This window comes from Oncorhynchus keta, chromosome 14 (assembly GCF_023373465.1).
Source record: "Oncorhynchus keta strain PuntledgeMale-10-30-2019 chromosome 14, Oket_V2, whole genome shotgun sequence".
In the NCBI taxonomy this organism is placed as follows: domain Eukaryota; kingdom Metazoa; phylum Chordata; class Actinopteri; order Salmoniformes; family Salmonidae; genus Oncorhynchus; species Oncorhynchus keta.
Window position 1 is genome coordinate 75,701,871 of NC_068434.1, and position 7,630 is coordinate 75,709,500.

Here is a 7,630-nt window from a genome sequence, read left to right on the forward strand (position 1 = left end):
AGACATTTGACCAAGCAAGGTTTACCAGACAGTTGTCCACTGATACGTCAGTGATATACCCACTGGACTGGGAAGGTATTCAAGTGAAAGGGGCGGCAGCGTAGCCTAGTGGTTAGAGCGTTGGACTAGGAACCGGAAGGTTGCGAGTTCAAACCCCCGAGCTGACATGGTACAAATCTGTCGTTCTGCCCTTGAACAGGCAGTTAAACCCACTGTTCCTAGGCCGTCATTGAAAATAAGAATGTGTTCTTAACTGACTTGCCTGGTAAAAAGGAGAGATGTGTTCCAATAAGGAAGCAGGTGGCACCATCTTAATATGAAATGTTTAAATAACTTGTAATATTGTTTAGGGCCTAGGGCAAAGGATACCGATGCAATTTCAATATTTGAAATTGTCAAGTCTAATTTAGAGTAAGAACAAGCCAATAAGCTGAGAAAGTAGGAAATATAAGAGAGAAAATGACATTTGAGGAAAAATAAGCAAAACGACTTAAGAAATGTATGAAAGTAATCTCCAACTGGAAATTAGAAATCAAACCGCAGAAAGGGAATAACAGAAAATAAATATTACTGTCCACTTTCTAAATCAATATGACATAGCTACAAGACAGAATTACCATGGTAACTCCGGTAAAGAATGAAGCCATTCTTATTATTTCAAAATAAAAATCAGTGCCTGAAGCCCAAGTTTTATTACAGTAGCCGACAGATCACGTCTCTGTATTCATTTGAAAAACATTGCTTTATGAATGTACACATTTCATTGGACAGGCTTCTCACGGGGTCGTAAATTAAAGTGCAAAGGTAACCAAGAATTTATCATCAGGTTTTAGGATTGGAGGTTCTCCTCAGCCCAGGTTCTTAGAAAGCCCAATGGTGCGAATGATCAGCCAAAGACATGTCTACAATGAGGACCCAATTATTTCTGCCGCAGCTGATAGTTCCTAATACCTTGAAGGAAAGAAAATGGCTGAATTGCTTTTTTCCACTAGAATTAGAAGTAAATTGGAAACTTTATATTAGAGGGCAAAAATAAAATGTTCACCTGGAATATTTGGGGAAGGTGGTGCCATTCATTTCTAGAGACATACATATTAAGTCATTTCAGGATGTGGTGCTTCCACACTACACATCTTCAGAATACCAGATGTACTATATTTTCAGACTGGGTTAATCTGTCAATACAGTTTTATGGGGGAGGGGGTATAGTTAGCTAGGAACAGAATGTCTGAAGAGGACAGAAAGCCTAGTTTATATTCATGACCCACTTGGTATACATGTTAGTGATATGAGCAGGTGGTTCCAGTCCATCACTGTTTTCACATTTAATGCCCCCCACACACACACACACACACGCACGGTAAAGACCTTTAATCCAATCAATTCCATTACAACGCTAAGTAACCCGTTATTACACTGGAGCTGGATGTCAATGTGAAGTTGAGCCTTGTAGTAGGTCAAACATGAATGTAACATGTGTGAGTGTTTAAAAATAGGTGGAGAGGGAATTGATTTGTATCCTACTTTCTCAAAAGAGATTTCAAAAGTGGGAAACAAGATGAGCTTTTCTCTAGAAGAGAGAGAGCTGTCTGGTTATTTCCCTAGATCTTTGTGAGGCATCAGACCTCCTAGAGACTTCACACATATTCACAAGTTCAGCACTGTTGAAGCCAAAGTGTTTCAATACAACTTAGATTGTCAGACTCTACATCTGTGTTCTTTTTTTCCCTAAGACAAAATGCCCTCATGAGAATAAGTCTCCAATTTATGTGATTCAAGGCAAAAAACAAGATCTTAAAAGCTGCATGGTGGTCTTATCCCATTACTGTAGGCTAATATATGCAGAATTTTAAAAAGTATGCTGAACTGCCAAGTAGCCCACACACACTTGCCTCTTATGCACAGTAGGCTAAATGGCTTTATGCTTAGTATGGACACTGTAAAATGCAGGCAATGTCTCTCAGCCAATGGATCACTAACAGCCTGTTCTAGCTATGGGAAAGCACAGATCCAAGCAGCCCCCCCATATTCCGACCCAAATGCCAGCGCAGTTTGTCGGCCCCAGCAAGCAAAGGGTGAAGCTTTTAGGCAATGAGCAGCAGGTGATCTCAGCTTTTCTGCAAGTCCTAATGCTCCTAAAAGCCACTCTCCCTGGTTCTGTAATTGGGCATCAGTAGTTAATGTAGTATTGACTGCATTACATGCTCCTGTGCATCCTTTCCCACTAATGCCATTTGCATCACCTTGTACATTTACCATATTGCTTAGCCAATAGCTGTTAAAAGCATCTGAATCATGAATCATATAGGGAACTTTTAGTAAGACAGACATCTAAAGGAGACAATTTACAGTTGAGTTAATCTGGGTACATTAGCACAACATGGATTCAGCTAGACAGACCAATTTATGTTTCTACTGCAATCCCTTTATTGGTTTTTAGATGGGTAAGTGAAAGGATGCTCGGCTAAGAGATATGAAATATCAATTTTCAAACATAAATAATGGGTCGCAAATGAAAGCCATTACTTTTGGGGGGAAAGTCTCTGGCTAAAACCAAATGTGTGATGACTGTATTCTCTGAGATATGACAAGAATAGCCTATTTTAGGTCCTAGAAGGCTGTGAGGGAAGGTATTAAGTAGCCTACCTAGTAAGAATACAGACCTCACCACAGATCAGCTACACAAGTGATATAAGTGCTATCCAAAGTCGTTTTGTCTACATAAACTGATGACAGAAGTTTAGTGATCCAGTTTCACAACAATTTCTTCCAAGTTTGAGGTTTTTGGTTAGCTTAATCTTTTTGTATGCATTGTATGAAATATACTACTAAATATCAACTTATACACAAAATAGGACGCCAAGAGAGACAGGTTTGTTCTAAAGTAAAATTGTATGGGATTACTTGTTCATTAACCTACATAGCCCATTTCAACATAGACAGGTAATTGCATTAGGAAAGGAAATTGCCATCCCTATTGCATGGTGCTACCCATAATTTGCAATCAAGTTAAAAGCACTCGAATTGCATCTCCCATCCTGTGCTGATGTCAAATAGCTGCTTCGGTAACTTCAGAGGATGCGAGGAGCACTTTAGGCAGAGGGAAAGCGGGACCATATTACAGCCGCGTTGTGTTGCTACGGTTGAAATGTCCTTCATGTGAACAGTCATTTATAAACATAACGCTCCACATTGCAGAAGACGTGTAGTCTGTGAATAAATAGGCGTATGTGTATGTGCGTGCTGAGAACTTCTAATGGATGTTGAAGTAAAATAGCAAGGTTCTTCACGACAAAAAAAACGCAAATAATTATCACCGGGTATCCAAATAAAGTCTACTAGACGTGTCTTTCGGAGACGGAGAATGTGGGTTAATTTATATCCTGAGGTAGGCTAGGTTATCTACTTAGTACAAAAACAAACACTGTTCCAATGAGACATCCAGATGAAATACCCATCGTCGGGGGTGCTACTCACTCTCTTCCTTGTCCAACACCATCGTCCTGAGGAACGAGGAGTCCGGGTCCAGACGATCCGTTCTCGGCTCCAGCAGTCTTCACCAGTCGGTGTGCGCAAAGGCTTCTCTTAGAAATTAGCTTTGAAACAGCGACCGAATCGTCCTTATGTGTTCAGCAAGCTGAAATTTCACGAACGCTTGGCTTGTATCTGCGTTAGTAACGGAAACCTTTGTAACATGAACACACGTTTGAATGTTATTCTAGGCAATTGATAATATAATGTATCCGTGAAAGAAAGAGCGGTGCCGCGCTCAGTTTGTTCTTGCTAAACACAGAAAATTGCCTCTCCGGACTAAACTGCAACTGCAATTTAAACCCGTAAAACAATGTTGGTTGGTCTTCGTAAATTCCATACGCAAACAAAGAATGGAAAGCAGTAACATCTACTGAATCTTTAACTGTACTCGTATCAAACGCTTAGACTATACGACAGAGAAATTCTCCCCCCGTTCTCATTTGCTCTGAAACTGTAACTATATTCAAGAAATCCAATTCCAGACCTGACAACTGCTAAAAGCATACTCACACTGCCTTTCTCTCCAATTTATGTGCTGCGCCCGCTCCTGCTACGAATAAAGTGCGCGCAGTTCCCAGAGACCCTCAGATTCCCCTGTTAATTAAATCAATTCATTATGCTCAGATCTGATTAGCAGCCCTTCCCCCCTCTTTGAATCAATTATTCAATACACAAACATAATTGCTTGTGCCAGAGGTGTCTAAGTATTAGCTTATTTAACTCCAAGGACACTAATTACCCCTAGGGCAAGGGAACTTTTCTCATTAATTCTGACAAAACACAAAAGCACAGCTAAGGGAAAGTGTGCGTGCGTGTGTCCCGGTGTGTGTGGTGTGCGCGCTCGGATGTGATTGGTCTGTCTGTGAGTGCGTGTGCATGCGTCAGTGTGCGTGCGTGTGTGACTGAGGGTGCCAGCGTGCGTGTGTCTATGTATGTCCGTGCTTGCGTGCGCGGGTGTGTGAGTGTGTTTGAGAGAGACAGAGAGAGAGAACGGGAAAGAGCAAGAGAGAGACAGAGACAAACAGACAATTTTACTATGGAAGGTTTTACATATTGCGCACTACACGTGCATATTATTTATTGCTTCCCCTCTCCATTATTTTCAGGATAGAATAGAAATAGCATATCTTATTGTATTTATCGGGATATTTCTGGGAATATAACTGCGTGATTAGTGTGTGGTCCAGACCCACTTATCATACATAGATAAACAGTCATTTTATAAGAGACAGCACAACAGATGGGCTGCGTTTGATAAGTGGGTAGATAGGAGGTTCAGTTTCGAATCCGCTAATTTAATTGTTGGCTGTTATTGCCAAAAAGAAAGTGTTGCTACTGCCTAATGGTGGAACCTTAAATAGCAGTACTTTCACTTGCATTGCGGAGACTGGTAACCAATTAAGGGGGCGATCCAACCAAGATTAGTCATTTAGAGTGGAGTATGCTAAAACAATACTGAATTGTCAGCAGGCTTTATCTGCCTGCGGTTTATGCTCAGTCTGCCTTAACTTTTTGTTTTATTACAATGTAATTCATTACTGATGGGGAATTATATACCCATTATAGCTTGACCACCTGCAGTATCTGATCTGATTTGGGAAGCCTACAATACTTTATATCCTTATAGGTGAAATAGAAGTGATCTACAGTGAAAATGACATGGTAAAGCACGTTGAATGTGATAACGTAGTGGATGGCTTGTGGTGTGTACCTTTACTGGAAGCCCATAGCTATATTTAAATTACATTGTGTGGAAATGATCCTGTAATGTGTGTGTTTGAGATGGATTGTGTTTCATCAACTTCACTCACATAATCATGTATTACAGATATTACATGGCTCTTATGAATTCTACAGTGGTTTTCCTCCACAGAGCGCTAGATTGTAGTGAACACGGGGAGATATTGCATTGCCCCTGAAATCAATGGCCTGATCCCTCTCTCACTGGCTCCCTGGTTGACATGCTTGACTTTTCATCTTCGCAGTCATATAGATTGATGACTTATGACCAAGAATGTATGTTTGCTGACCTCTAGCAAAAGTGAATGACACATAATTAATCCAATCACACAAAAAAAGGGAATGAAAGAAAAAACATGGTTCACTGTCATCAGCGTTTGACTTCAAATAACCATTTGACATTTGAATGTGGAAACACTTCACTATAAAAAGAACATTCAGAAAGACGGAGAAAGAAGGATGTTATTAGTCTGTATGTGTGTGTCACAGAGAGAGATGAAGAGACTGGAATGATACAACTATTACCACGTCACACTAACTGTACATGTGTTTCCATGTTAACATATTAGTACTGTGTAATGACACGGTGTTGTGGTCAGGCTACTGCTGAAATGATTCCCACTGACTGACCATGGTGGATTGGTTTATTGGTTTATTCAGATCCCCATTAGCTTTTGCTGCAGCAGCAACTATTCTTCCTGGGGTCCACACAAAAACAAAACATGACAAGTAACGAAACTCTGATACACTGATAGACAAAGAGGCTGCTGCTGAGACCATAGTGCATCCCAAATGGCACACTATACTTTAGTTTATTTAGTAACTACTTTCTTAATTCTATTTTCTTAAAACTGCGTTGTTGGTTAAGGGCTTGTAAGTAAGCATTTAACAGTAAGGTCTACTTGTTGTATTCAGCGCATGTGACAAATAAAATGTGATTTGATTTGATAATCCCTATATGTGCAACTTTTGACCAGAAAAGTAGTGCGCTATGTAGGGAATAGGGTGCCATTTGGGACACAGTCATATGTGACTGGCAGGTAGGTTCAGCTCCCACTTTGGCGTTAATCAGGAGATGGAGGCATGAAGGACATGTCAGACACAGGCCCATACGCCACAGCTCTCCCCTGATTAAGCTCTCCTATGAATGACTTGCATTTGTGCTATGACACAGATCATGTTTCCCCATGTAATAATGGTCACCTGGTGATGGAGCACTCTATTGTTTCCTCTGTTCCAGGGGGTTACAGGGGGGGCTACGGTGCAGACTCTTCCTACTCCAGCGCCAACAGCAGGGTCAGTGATGGCTGGGAACAAGCCCCTGAGTGGCTCGCTTCTCAGATACAGAGTTAATTAAAATTTATTTCTGAATGTGCATTAGCCGGGCCCCATCTATTTACCGGCAGCTCACATGCAGCCACTACAAAACATTGCTCTGTAATTAACCCCACCTAATCAGATAGAGGAGCAGTGTTGTGTTCCCATTCGTCCTCAGGCACACCGCCATTGGATGGAGGTTTCAGAGAGAGGATGAGCCATTCTCTAGTTCAGAATGGCTAAGCAGATTAAAACCTCATATCAAACATGGTATTTAGTTTACCGGGTGGCCTCAATGGAGAGTGCTCTCCTTTTATGTGTGATGGGGTAAGGCTTCAGGGGTGTGGCCCGGCCCTTGATTTGAAATTGTCTAGGTGGGATGAACAGTGTTTTTAATCAAAACATTTCCAGCGCATCCAGAATGTGTTTTTCTCTTGTTCAGTAAAGCAGTAAAGAGGTTAGCTACATCATGTTTAAGATTGGGAGAAGATTGTGACATCTACTGTAGGCCTACCTCATTTTAGATCATAGTCATCATCATCATCATCATCTCCGTATGGATTGGTTACTGATATGTTGCTGAGGTTGTATGCTCGATCAACTCATAGAAAGACACTTAAGGTATAAAATACAAAAGTCATATGCAGTAAATAGATCCCCTTGTCCCTGGGGCCTCCAGGGGAAGGCTGGGTTTAGTTACTCCAGCAGGTGTTAGTGAACAGGGTGTTTTGGTGAGATGTTGAACTGATTTGTTCACTGCCACTGTATGTTTCAGTTGCTATACTTTGTCATGTTCTAGAAATGCATGTAATTCAAATAAACGTTTTAACAGAACCATAATAACCCACATTTGTTTTGGTCTCTGAAGAGAGTTAAGGTGCAGCTCCTCCTAGTGGCTGAACATTGTATATTGTCACTTGATTCTTACACACAAACTTGTCTTTAAGGATGTTTTGAATTCACTCTGCAGTTTCCTGAGAACACTTAAAGCCACATTCCACTTTGTCCTGGGAGCTCAAAAGCTGGGAGAAGATGTTCA

At 41.0% G+C, this 7,630-nt stretch overlaps 1 pseudogene; it reads right to left on the reverse strand.

Moving 5' to 3' along the window:
• Positions 1-4,038, reverse strand: part of LOC127907371 (rhombotin-1-like) — a 79,007-nt pseudogene extending 74,969 nt beyond the window's left edge.
• Between the last annotated feature and the right edge of the window lie 3,592 nt (positions 4,039-7,630).